Source organism: Anabrus simplex, chromosome 8, assembly GCF_040414725.1.
Source record: "Anabrus simplex isolate iqAnaSimp1 chromosome 8, ASM4041472v1, whole genome shotgun sequence".
NCBI classification, from domain to species: Eukaryota; Metazoa; Arthropoda; class Insecta; order Orthoptera; family Tettigoniidae; genus Anabrus; species Anabrus simplex.
In genome coordinates, this window is record NC_090272.1 from 24,398,570 (window position 1) to 24,412,803 (window position 14,234).

At 41.0% G+C, this 14,234-nt stretch overlaps 1 protein-coding gene across 2 annotated transcripts in view; it reads left to right on the forward strand.

Annotated features, from left to right (window-relative positions):
• Hgsnat (Heparan-alpha-glucosaminide N-acetyltransferase) overlaps positions 1-14,234 on the forward strand; it is a 643,222-nt gene that overhangs the window by 526,730 nt on the left and 102,258 nt on the right. The window lies entirely within an intron of this gene.

Genomic DNA, 14,234 nt, shown 5'->3' on the forward strand with positions numbered 1-14,234 from the left:
CAAACCAATGCAAATGTTGATAAAGTACAAGATGAAAATAATGGACAATGACTAAGAAAGACAACTTCACTGTATAGCAGACTAGTCCAAGAAAAACAATGTTTTACGTGCAAAAATAAATTTACTCATCTCAAACTACATATTTGAAAGACGTGTGGCACTGTACCAAAGTGAAACAGAAGCTCCCTCTGTGGATCGGTGGTGGAGTCTCACCTGGCAGAGGTTGCTCGATTTTTGAAAAAGAGAAAAATCTCCATTATACACTCCATGGTGTACAATGCTGACATGTAAAAGACCTCTGGTAACTTATTTGGTGGTGTTTACTCAACAAAGTTAATTTATAAAACTCAGCCACGGATTACCCAGGAGAGATCTGGTACACTCTGCCATTTGACAGAGTAAAATGAAGCACAGGCAGTTCAGATGGCATCAAATCAAAATGCCTGCACACAGTAGCTGAGGTCATATCATAATGATGATGATTATTATTATTATTATTAAAGACAGAAAAATATGAGAAGCTTTTGAAATGTGACATTAAAGTGGGTAGATGGTATCACAAATTAAGAAAGAAAAAAGAAAAGTTGGTCAGAGAAGAATTATTTGAGAATCTTGGGCCAGGAAAGCATAAAAATTGATAGGCCACACCTTGATACATCTAGACACTATAGAGGATAAGAAAAGTAGAGGGAGATTGAGACAGTGTAATGACAGTGAGATAAGAAGAGGTATAAGCTAGGTACAACAGTTATACAGATATGGAAAGCTGCCTATGGACTGATGACCCAAACTACTACATAATGGCAATAATTACTCAAAGAATGTAATATATTCATCTCCAATAAGAGTGGACAAGTAGCTAAAATCATGTGTTTATCATTATCATTATTACATAATGAAACTAAATGTTCCAAGACTTCCTAGAATTAAGAACAAGAGTGGTGAAGATTGACTTATTCAAAATAGTAATTGAATTTAGAACTATGTATGAAGTTTCTCTTCACTTTCTTGCTCTCAGCAGACCTTTGAGTATGAGAAAATAATGCCATAAAACTGACGTTCTCTCAATAAAACATTTGATTATTACTGGTGACAGTTTGTTTTGTTATTTAGTTACAGTAAGTGATGGGTCATGAAGTCAGAGTTGTGACACTATACAGAGTGTTAGGTGTATACGTGCAGATATTTATTGTAGCAATAGAGAACGATGTGACGAACCACTATATATCAAACTTTTAGTAATCCTCGGAAGTTATTTTTGAGAGCAAAGGGGTACGATGTTTTTAGAATAGGTAGTATGCCTTGTTCTTGTGAATGAATAGCTTTCCTTTGATAACAGGCAAGTCACGCGCCATCCCTGCCAAACTGGTTTCTGTTCTGTTTATGTTTAAGAGCAAATGTACTACTGTGACAGCTGAGCGCTCCCTATTCCATGCCACGAGATGTTACGTAATATACTTGCCAAACTGGTTTTATGTTTACGAGCAACTGACCTACGGTAACAGCTGAAGGCTACCAGTCTTCTTCTTCTTCTTCTTCTTTTATGACCACATAGGATCACTTTAGTCAGTCCGTCGTTCAGGTCTCTTTGAAGGGATTGTTCGGGCTTTGCGGTCCTCCCAGTACTTCTTCAGACGCTCCGATCTTCGTGCCCTTTCCTCAGTTGAAAATGTGCGTGTTGTTGGTTTGTTTTGTGTAAGGGTAAAGCGGAGGTTTGTATTCTTGAGTTTTGTATTCAATTTTATCTTATTTTTGGTGTCTTCTGTTGTAAGGCCTATTTCCTTCAGATCCTCTCTTACTTCTCTGATCCATTTACATCCTGTTGTGGTATTTTTTGAGACGAGATTGTGTTGTACTAGTTGTTTCAGAAGTCTCGAGTCCTGCATCCTCATGATATGTCCAAAGAATCCCAGTCTCCTCTTACGCATAGTATCTGTAATGGGTTCTAGCTCTTTGTACACGACTTTGTTAGGTATTAACCGCCACTGTCCATCTTTCTGATATTTTTTGTTGATACAGGTTCTTCCAATCCTCCTTTCAATTTTCTGAAGTCTGTCAGTCTTCGATTGTTTATTCAGGTAAAAGAGTGTTTCTGCTGCATATGTAGCTTCCGGTTTTATAACTGTGTTGCAGTGTTTTATTTTTGTATTTATTGATAGACATTTCTTTTTGTAGATATCCCATGTTAATTTTTGTGCTTTAGCTAATTTATTTGTTCTTACTTGGATTGAGATTTTTTCATTTAAGTTATGTGTTACCAGTCTACAACATGTTACGTTACATTATCGCCAGACTGGTTTGTTGTTGTTAGTATTTAGTTTCCGTCTTAGGGGTTTCAGACAACACTAGTTATCGGTTTCGGACCCTGGAGATGTATTGAATTCTCAGCGTTAATACTGGTTCATTTGCTGTTACGTCCTTTAGGGGATAGGGATATCTGTGGTCGTCAGCCCTGTGGTCTAGTGAGTATGGAAATGACCTGAAAACCTGTGCCGGTGCGCGACCTGTACGAGCGTGTGATATAATTATTGGTTGGGATACGCACGTTGGGACCTGAAATGCGGTACGATCCCCGTTGTGCATTGCGTAAAGGTAGAAGAAGGAAGACAGTTCCTTGCGCCAACGAACAAATGCATGGCATAGGATATCCATATGAGTAGAATCAGAATTGAATTATCGAAGCACATCGAACGTTTTGTTTCAAACGAAAAATGGACATATTATACAACTAAGTAAATTAAACGTACCTACATTTCGTGCTTCCTGCCTGGTTGAGTGGCTAAAACGGTTGAGGTGCCAGCCTTTTGACTCCAACTTCGCATGTTCGAACCTGGCCCCGTGCAGTGGTATTTGAAGGTGCTCAAATACGTCAGCCTCGTGTCGGTATATTTACTGGTACACCGAGCTCGATAGCTGCAGTCGCTCAAGTGCTACCAGTATCCAGTATTCGGGAGATAGTGGGTTCGTACCCCACTGTCGGTAGCCCTGAAGATGGTTTTCCGTGGTTTCCCATTTTCACACGAGGCAAATGCTGGGGCTGTACCTTAATTAAGGCCATGGTTGCTTCCCTCCCACTCCTAACCCTTACCTGCCCCGTCATCGCTATAATACCTATCTGTGTCGGTGCGACGTAAAGCAACTTGTCATTCGAGCCAAGACACCACTGTGGTTCAGAATATCCTCTGGTGCTTAAACATACGTTCACGGAGGTCATCCGAAGTGGTTACCTCAGTTCGGTATACTTTGTTTCTCATGTCCCCCCAGGCATAACAATCCACTGGAATAAGGGCTGGCCAATTGATAGTTCCACATCGTCCTGTCTACCGTTGAGGAAATGTTTGCACCATCGTGTAAAATCCACGTGGTTCGGCGTAGTCGAAGCGACACCTCCTCTGAAAGCTCCAGTAACGTACTGTATCTACTGTACAGGAGCAAGATAACATTAATAAAAAGATGTAACCGACCTCCAACTACACCTATCCTGATATTAATTAGAACCGGTGCTGGAAACTGCCTTGTCCTATTGAATGGGGATATTCCACAGCTCATGAGTGGGATATAGTGGGTTCCAACCCCTCTGTCGGCAGCCCTAAAGGTGGTTTACCGTGGTTTTCCATGTTCACACCAGGCAAATGCTGGGGCTGTAACGTCATGAATGCCACAATCGCTTCCTTTCCCGTCCCATCGTCACCCTAAGGAAAGCTACACCGATCAAATTTATGCAAGTAAGGTGATTGGTACCGGTCTGAGTGTCTGAGACTGTTGAGGTCCTTATCTTCCGACCTCCAACTTGGCAGGTTCAATCTTGGCTCAGTCTGATGATATTTGATGGGGCACACATACGTCGGTCTCGTGTCGTAGAAATACTGGCACGTAAATGAACTCCTGCGATATGAAATTTCGTCACCTCAGCGTCTCAGAAAATGGTATAAATAGTATGTGGGACGTAAAGCAAAATAACGCTAATAAAAAGACGATTGGTCAAAGAGACAGACTTCCCACTGCATCCATCCAGATATTAATTGAGAGCCGGTGCTAGAGCTTGCCTTGGTATACTAAATATTAAACACTACTTCTATAAAAATTGCCTCATGTGTCACTAATACACTTGACAGAAATTCTGGATTGAGTGCTTAATCAATTAACCAGCGGCAGAAATCCACTCTTAAATCATCACCGAGCTTGATAGTAGCAGTCGCTAAAGTTCGAACAGTATCCAATATTCGGGATGTACTGGCTTCAAATCCCTCTGTCGGCAGCTTTAAAGATGATTTTCCGTGGTTTTTCATGTTCACACCAGGCAAATGCTAGGGCTGTACCTTAATTAAGACCACGGTTGCTTCCTTCCCGATCCTAGTCCTTAGTTATATCTGTCGCCATAAAACCTATCTGTGTCGGTGCGACGCACCGATACAGATAGGTCTTATAGGACGATGGGATATCAAAGGCCTAGGAGTTGGAAGGAGGCGGCCGTGGCCTTAATTAAGGTACAGCCCTAGCATTTGCCTGGTGTGAAAATGGGAAACCACGGAAAACCATCTTCTGGGCTGCCGAGAGTGGGATTCGAACCCATTATCTCCGGGATGCAAGCTCTCAGCCATGCGTCTCTAACCGCATGGCCAACTCGCCCGATAATAATAATAATAATAATAATAATAATAATAATAATAATAATAATAATAATAATAATATTTTTTGCTGCCGGGCAGAGTGGCTCAGACGGTTGAGGCGCTGGCCTTCTGACCCCAACTTGGCAGGCTCGATCTTGGCTCAGTCCGATGGTATTCGAAGATGCTCAAATAAGTCAGCCTCGTGTCGGTAGATTTACTGGCGCGTAAAAAGAACTCCTGCGAGACTAAATTACAGCACCTCAGCGCCTCCAGAAACAGTAAGAGTAGTTAGTGGGACGTAAAGCAAATAACATTACCGGTATTATTATTAACAAGTCATTAGGAGCTGAAAGGCAGGGAAGAAAATAGTAAAATATGCGTGGTGTAAGAGGAAACAAGATGAAATGTACTTCACCCGTGCCTACATCGCTCGCAGTAGTTTACTACAGGATAGTATGCGTAAGACCAGAACCAGGTCTCTTTGCGATGAGTCAGGTGAATCTTCGTATTGTGGTTAGCACTAGAGGACAAAGTGTGACAAACAGGTTTTGTGTATAAACATCAAACATGCACATCAACAGACACACACACGCAATGTACCCAAACCAGTACAGTGTAGAATGAAGAACTGCCATGCTGTGTTCAAGGTCAATATCTGGCGTTTTAACAAGCACGTCTTCCGTGTGTTGTGTTCAGCTTGCGCCACGTACAAGGCAATCGCGAACTGAAACTCTAGATTTATAATTTTTGTTACCGGTACTTCAATTTTTCTGTTCGGATTTATGAGAATATCGAACTATCGAGACTCAAAATACTACATCGATTGAGAACTGAACTCCCAACTCAATACACTGCAGAAATGGTGTAACATCTGACATACCAATGTGAAACACGTAGCAATTGTTCAAGTGACCTCCCTGGACTACTCTGCAGGCTTCACTTCTCCGTACCCGGCGAGTTGGCCATACGGTTAGGAGCGCACAGCTGTGAGCTCGCATCCGGGAGATTGGGGCTTCGAACCCCAATGTCGGCAGCCCTGAAGATGGTTTTCCGTGGTTTCCCAAGTTCACACCAGGCATTGCGGGGGTTGAACCTTAATTAAGGCCACGACCACTTTCTTACCATTCCTAGGCCTTTCTTGTCCGATTGTCGCCATAAGACCTCTCTGTGTTGGTGCGACGTAAAGCAACTAACAAAAGAAAATCACTTCTCCGAAACCAGTCTTCCGTAATATCCATTGGAGATCTGGCGGGCCAATTGATGGGTCCATGTCGTCCTATTCGCCATAGACCAAAGGACTGATCCAAATGATCACGCAGTAAGCGGCTTATATCAGGTGGTGGACCATCGTGTAAAAACCACATGTTTCGGCGTAGTCGAAACGGAGCGTCCTCTGAAAGCTCTAATAACGTACCTATGAGGAACTCCAGGTAAGATACCCCTATGAACTGTGCAGGTAAGATGATGATAATAATGTCATTGGCTTTACGTCCCACTAACTACTTTTCACGGTTTTCGGAGATGCGGATTTGCAGGAATTTAGTACCATAGGAGTTCTTCACGTACCAGTAAATCTACTGACACAAGGCTGACGTATTTGAGCACCTTGTCAAGACTGGACTCAGAAGGCCAGTGCCTCAACCGTCTGAGCCACTCAGCCCGGCAAGATGATTGGTGCAGCACTGCGTAAAGTGCTGGCCTTCTGAACCCAACTTAGGAGGCTTGGTCTTGGCTCAGTCCGGTGGTATTTGAAGGTGCTCAAATACGTCAATCTCGTGTCTGTAGATTTATTTGCATTAAAAAATACTGCGATAAAAAAATTCTGGCATTTCAGCGTCTCCGAAAACCGTGCAAATTAGTTAGTGGAACGCAAAGATATTATTATTATTATTATTATTATTATTATTATTATTATTAGTAGTAGTAGTAGTAGTAGCAGCAGTAGTAGTAGTAGTAATATTACTTTTACGGAAGTTCTAATTAAACGGGTCCATTACAGTCATCATTTTACCTATCGGTACTTACTGTTCAGTAATAAGCCTTCCGTCCGCCTCTGTGGTGCAGTGGTTAGTGTGATTAGCTGCCACCCCCGAAGCTCGGGTTCGATTTCCAGCTCTGACAAGAAATTTGAAAAGTGGTACGAGGGCTGGAACGGGGTCCACTTAGCCTCGGGAGGTCAAATGAGTAGAGGTGGTCCGATTCCCAACTCAGCCATCCTGAAAGTTGTTTCCCGTAGTTCCCCCTTCTCCAGGCAAATGCCGGGATGGTACCTAACTTAAGGCCACGGCCGCTTCCTTCCCTCTTCCTTGTCTATCCTTTCCAATCTTCCCATACCCCCGCAAGGCCCCTGTTCAGCATAGCAGGTGAGGCCGCCTGGGTGAGGTACTGGTCATTCTCCCCAGTTGTATCCCCGATCCAATGTCTCACGCTCCAGGACACTACCCTTGAGGCGGTAGAGGTGGGATCCCTTGCTGAGTCCCATGAAACACCAACCCTGGAGGGTAAACAGATTAGGAAAAAGAAGAATAAGCCTTCTATTAGAAATGCCCGGCGGCAATTCCACAGTAGGTCTTTTTCCTTCGAGCAATGTTCACGATGGATGCAACTACGGTTTTTGAAATTTGTCTCATTAATAACAATTTCACTGAATACTTATAGCCTTTTCTTTCAGTGTCCACCGTCCTTTCAATGACCTAAAAAGTTTATGAATAACCATAGACAACCCGCATTGTCTATTGTCAGAAATTCATCGTAGACTGTCGCAATAACAGCACAGAAATGTTGCGCCCATATTTCATTTACTTATTAACCATTTTCTTTCATTTTGTCAGCTTGGATCACTGAGTAATGCCATTGACGTCTTAAAAATCGTACACAAATACACAACACTTGATTCGCACGTATGTGCTTGTACGGATCTTCGACGTCACTGTAAGGATTCTGTGTACTTTTCACACAGAGTACCCTACACCGGTTTTCGAGTACAGCAAGTGACCTGGCACGTGAGTCATCCTCTTCTACTTGCCAAGCCTTTAGGGGAAGTGCACAACAACATGTGTTGGCCTGCGATAAGAAACAGGTTCAACAAGCCCTATACTCGGCTACTGTACTTCCGCTCGGCTACTGGACAGAATGACATCACCGGCGTATCCTGCTACGGCCGTTCAAAGCACATTAGTTCCTGAAATATTTGGCTCAGTTATGGGCAAACTAATAGGACAAGGTAAAAAGTACATAGCATATATTATGAGATGTATTTTTCTTAGCCGACTAGCTTAATATCTGCACGTATACACCTAACATCCTGTATATTGAACACTTAAGGTTATCTCTATGAATTATTGATCAGTATTTTTTTCCAGTGAAGAACATACCTCTGAAGTAATTATAAAACTTTAACAGAACATCCATAGGTTGCAACTAGCCTGTTCAGACTTTTAAAATGTATAATTTGTAGGCTCGAGGTGCCCTTAAACACAACAGTTGTAATCTTCCATATTTCAAACGGTCTACATTATATATCGATCAGTGAGGTCTTATTTATTTATCGAACATGATTTTTTATATCGAACGACAAGGTTTTAAATACTGAACAGAAATATTTATTGTAAATTACTATATACCTTTATAGACATATAATTGTAATAACATGAACAAAATAGAATGATTCTTAAATATAAATCACAAAAGTGGAGGAGGCAACATTAAAATATCCTGAGAAACACAAAAATTAGTTTCTTATCTCTATCATTCCACAGGTCTTTAGTTTTCCTTGTTTCTTTTCTTTCTCTTCCATTCATCGTGGCACTCCTTTGAAGATATTGCATATGTTTTCCTTAATCTAAACTGGTAAGGTTTTTCTAGTACATGAGGAACTTTGAGAAAATCTTTGAAAGAATCCTCGCTACTACTTGAGGTGGGCGAGCAAGCAAGTTCTGAAGCAATTTCATGCTCATTCAATAATTTCGGCTAGTGAACTTTTACTCCACTCTTCAAAATGACAGCACCAGGAAGATCTCTAAATGTACATCATTCTGTGTGAAATCATCTCTTCCCTAATCATCATCATTTTCTGATGAACTGTACGTCATTGTTTCATTCTGATTAGCCAATATTGTTTCACGTGTTTCATTGTACCGAGTTGTAACACTTTTACAATAAGTATACAAATCTGTTTCACCTTCATTCTGTTTTATTCCATCACGTCTTACGAGGGAAGTACCCCGGCTCGAATGGCTAAAACCAACAGAAAGTGGGCTAAAAGTATACAGTTGTACCTATGTCAATACCTATCAAGGCCATTCATCTGTAAAAGTGTCCGACTCGTTGGCTGAATGGTCAGCATACTGGCCTTCGGTTCAGAGGGTCCCGGGTTCGATTCCCGGCCGGGTCGGGGATTTTAACCTTCATTGGTTAATTCCATTGGACCGGGGGCTGGGTGTTTGTGCTGTCCCCAACATCCCTGCAACTCACACACCACACATAACACTATCCTCCACCACAATAACACGCAGTTACCTACGTATGGCAGATGCCGCCCACCCTCATCGGAGGGTCTGCCTCACAAGGGCTGCACTCGGCTAGAAATAGCCATACGAAATTTTTAAAAAATCTGTAAAAGTACGTGTTCGGTCGCCAGCGCCATCTGATAATCAGCGCACAGGCTGTGCTGCTTTTGAGCTGTACACGCAATGCCTGTTAGTCAGTTGCAGTTGTTGTAGTATAGTGCACACACAAATGTTCGACATGAGTAGATGGAAGGCAATCAACCCTGTGAATGATGTGAAGTTGCTGCGCGAAAAGGTATGCTGACGCTACACACTGGATAGTGAAAATGTAAGTGTGTAAGTGGAGTGGAGGATGGGTCATTTGCATGTATGATATATGATATAGGTAAGGTAAAGGTTATTCTGCCCGAAGGCAGGTCCGAACCTCCGCAGAGGTGCTCCTGAGCCGGAGTTTACATGCGGTAGGGTGGCCAGTTCCTTTCCGCTCCTCCATTCCCTTACTCCCCACCAACAGCGCGTGGCAACCCATCCAACTCTTGACCACGCCCAATCTTGCTTAACTTCGGAGATCTCACGGGATCCGGTGTTTCAACACGGCTATGGCCGTTGGCACATATGATATCGTAACGCAGAAATACAATGGACCTGTAACAGAACTACATACCGACACATTGGAGAGTAATGGTGACTGTGAGACGGATGGTCTAGAGGAAACAGCACATGAGTATGAGGGTTCCAACCGTACCGACAATCCAGCAACGGAAGGAACTACACATGACAGTGATTTTGCTCCTTCACCGCAAAAACTTGTACGAACAAGTGTGATACGAACATTGGACAACATTAATAAGGATTATTATAATCATGGTTACAAATCTTATCAGAAACTAATGAAGTGTTATAGCTGCATTAGGTCAAAATCAAACTGCTAAGTTATTTTAGATTATGTGCTGCACAAAAGGCAAGACCCAGGTCTGTTCAAGGGAAACAAAACATTAAAATTAAAGGCTTTAAAAGAGTCCGTAAAAGCACAATTTGACAGAGCTAGAGATAATGGATCAGTGGTCCACTACTGGCACATTCAAGCGTGGACTCTGAAGGCCGCTAGAGCAGTTTCTCTGGACAATTTTAAAGCTTCCTTGCATTTTGTCAGGGTCTTCAAAGACAAATATAATATTTCATCTAGACATATCACTACGTTCATGGCTCGCAAAGAGATTGAAGAAGAGCATGTTATTACACAATCAGCAAAACATTTGTGGCAGACATGAACATGTTTATTCAAGATGAGAATATAATGAAGGAATGCATGTGGAATAGTGATCAGAGCCAATTTTTTTATGAACTAACGTCTTCTGGAACACTTTCAAGTAGATGGGAAAAATCAACAGTTGGTCTGGTACAGTCTGTGCATAGTTCTACGCATAGTTACCACAATTGATGTGGCTGTGTCCATGAATGGCAAATTAGCGAACAAGCTTTACATTTGTCTGCAGGAAAAGGATGGAACGTTTGGTTCGCAGGTTGCAAAGAAACTGACAGCAGTGTGTCCATGGAACATCCACGTTGAAGCGAGTAAAAGTGGAAAAATGACTAAAGCACATATGAAGAGCTTCTTTAATTCAGTCCTCGCTGAACATGTTGGTGAGGGAGGTCTATTACTTTGCAGTTCCTGGTCAGGACACAAAGAATATTGCATCATTGAAGAATGTTTTCCAAATAAAGATATTACATTAAAGATATTGCCACCAAAGACAACCAAATACTGTCAAACTCTGGATGTATATCTTTTAGGCAATACAAGCTCTATGTCAGACGTCTTGTTGATTTTGTATGTTTGCAAATAGATACCACGCAGGCCACGTTACATGATCGATACTTCATCATCCGTCTTCACTCCGTCATCTACAACCAACTATTTACACCGAGATGCAGACCTATGTTAACATACGCATGGCAAAGAGCAGGTTATGATGTGGATGTTCCTGTTGCTTTGTTTGATAATGTGATCACCGTGGCATTTGACTTTGGGCTATTGCAATGTGAGAACATTGTAAATAATGTAGTATCATAATCTATTAGCTTCATTTCCGTATTGATTGCTACTACAACATAAAAATAATTTAGAAGCCTCCACCTTATCAATACAATATTTATTTACTATAATGCAGTAAATTCAGTACCGGTTTCGACCCCTATGGGGTCATCCTCAGCTGACACACATTAAATTGGTTTCAAAAACATCACATGCAAGACATTACACCTTCATACAACTGACCCAATTAAACCAAACGTTAAAAAGTTGCTTATTAAAATAGTAAATGGATCTTTTTCTTAAAAAGTACTTGTTATGTGAGGCATATCACCTCATTGTGCCTAATCTATTGAACATCAAATGAAGTTTACACTTGTTTACACTAGTGTTTGTAAAATTGTTACATATTTACAGCATTTATCGTCTTTAAGAATATGTAGACATAAAAAATTTTAGACCCGATGTAACAGGCCGGTTAAAAATGGATGAAATGGTCAAAACAAGTAAAATGGGTCCAATTTTTGTTCTAATTCTTACTGTTTGTTATTGCTGCACTGTACTTGTAAATTGGTAAGTACACGGTGTATATATGCTAAAGTTGAGGCTTATAATTGTGTTACGTCACGTAACAGATCTCGACGTGCAGCCGTGCAGCGCACACAGTGCCAGCACTCAACATATCATATTCTACAACATAAAAGAAGCCCTCACGCTATCACCAGAACAAATGTACATTGGCTAACATCGACATAATTTAAACCTTACCTCAAGATGTACGGCATATCAAATGAAATTCAGTTCATAATAGGCACTATTTAACTTAATAATGGCACACGCAATTCTTCACAACAACATCTGTATATCAAGATAACTTCATCACCTGCATACTAGCAGTACCGGTAGTCAAGGAAAATTGGAACGAATGAAAAGCAATTATAAGCCTCAACTTTAGCATATATACACCATGTACTTACCAATTTACAAGTACAATGCAGCAATAATCATACAGACAATTGAAGAAAATAAAAACATGAAGATTTTAAAGAACAGCATGTCTACAGGAAGACCAAAAATTACAAAACTTAAGAACCAAAATGGAGAAATAGTCACAGATAGACAAAACATTACTGAAGTTATTAGAGATTTCTACTACAAGCTGTATACATCAACCATTAATAAACCATCCAGTGATGAACAACTAGCCCAGAATTATACACATGAAGTAACACCGGAAGTAACCACTGCTGAGATTGAAAATGCTCTTAAACAACTAAGGAATAAAAAATCCTCTGGGGGAGGATAAAATAACGAATGAAATGCTGAAATTAGGTGGAAGAGATCTGCTAGAAGCCGTGAGAATACTCATGAACAAGTGTATTAACTCTGGAAGAATACCAGAAAATTGGAAAAATGCTGAAGTGATACTTCTCTTCAAGAAAGGTGATAAGGAAAATTTAGAGAACTATCGTCCTGTGAGTTTGTTATCACACCTTTACAAGCTCCTGACTAAAATTGTAACCAGCCGCCTCACAAGAGAACTGGATTTTTATTAACCTGCCGAGCAAGCGGGATTTCGTAAAGGTTTCTCAACTGTTGAACACATCCAGACTATTCATCTTCTTCTTGAGAAAACCACTGAGTACAACATCAAGATTCATCTGGCCTTCATTGATTATAAAAAAGCTTTTGACTTAGTGGAGATCTGGGCAATCATGAAGGCACTTCAAAATGCCATGATAAACTCAAGGTATATAAAGCTTCTGGAAAACATTTATGATCAAGCAACAATGGTAGTCAGAGTGGACGAAGACCTCATCGCCAATAAAATCCCAGTTGGCAAAGGAGTTCGACAAGGTGACACAATCTCTCCAAAGCTGTTTACCCTTGCCTTGGAAGATGTATTCAAAACCCTTCATTGGGATAATAAAGGAATAAAAATCAACGGGTTATATTTGAACCACCTGCGTTTTGCCAATGGCATTGTGCTCATTAGTGAAAATCTAGATGAGCTAGAAAGCATGATCCAAGAATTAAAAACTGCTTCTGCTAAGATTGGTTTGGAAATGAACATTAATAAAACGAAAATACTAAGCCCAGAGAGTCGACCGCTTAAAATGGGAAACCAATATATAGAAGCTGTCGATGAGTACATCTATCTTGGACACAAGATAAAACTTGGAAAAGACAACCAACGTGCAGAAATTCCTCGCAGAATAGGTATGAGTTGGACTGCATTCCGAAAACTAAGATTCATCTTCACCAACAAGGATGTTCCAATTAACCTGAAGACCAAGGTTTACAATACGTGCGTGCTGCCAGTTACAACTTACGGTCTGGAAACGGTGACTCTGACGAAGGAAAGTGCTCGCAAGCTTCAGCGAACACAACGAGCCATGGAGCGACAGATGCTAGGGATCAGCCTTAGGGATAAGATAGGTTCGGAGGACATCAGGAGAAGAACTAATGTAACAGACATCCTAGAGATAGTAGCAAGACTAAAATGGCAATGGGTAGGACACGTAGCTCGACAAGACTACAACAGGTGGACCTCTAGGATTGTTCACTGGAGACCATTGGGACACAAGAGAAGCATTGGAAGACCCCTGAAGAGATGGCTCGACGACGTAAAGCTGTTGGCTGGAACACGCTGGTTCCAAGTGGCTCAAGACCGAAGACGATGGAAGCACATGGAAGAGGCCTATATCCAGCAGTGGATTGAAATAGGCTAGAAAAGAAGAAGGAGAAGAATGCAGCAATAACAAACAGTACAAATTAGAACAAAAAATGGACCCATTTTACTTGTTTTTACCATTTCATCCATTTTTAACCAGCCTGTTACATCGGGTCTAAAACTTTTTATGTATACATATTCTTAAAGACGATAAATGCTGTAAATATGTAACAATTTTACAAACACTAGTGTAAACAAGTGTAAACTTCATTTGATGTTCAATAGATTAGGCACAATCAGGTGATATGCCTAATCACCTCATTTCTTTTTAAGCCAAAGAAAAAGAACCATTCACTATTTTAATAAGCAACTTTTTAACGTTTGGTTTAATTGGGTCAGTTGTATGAAGG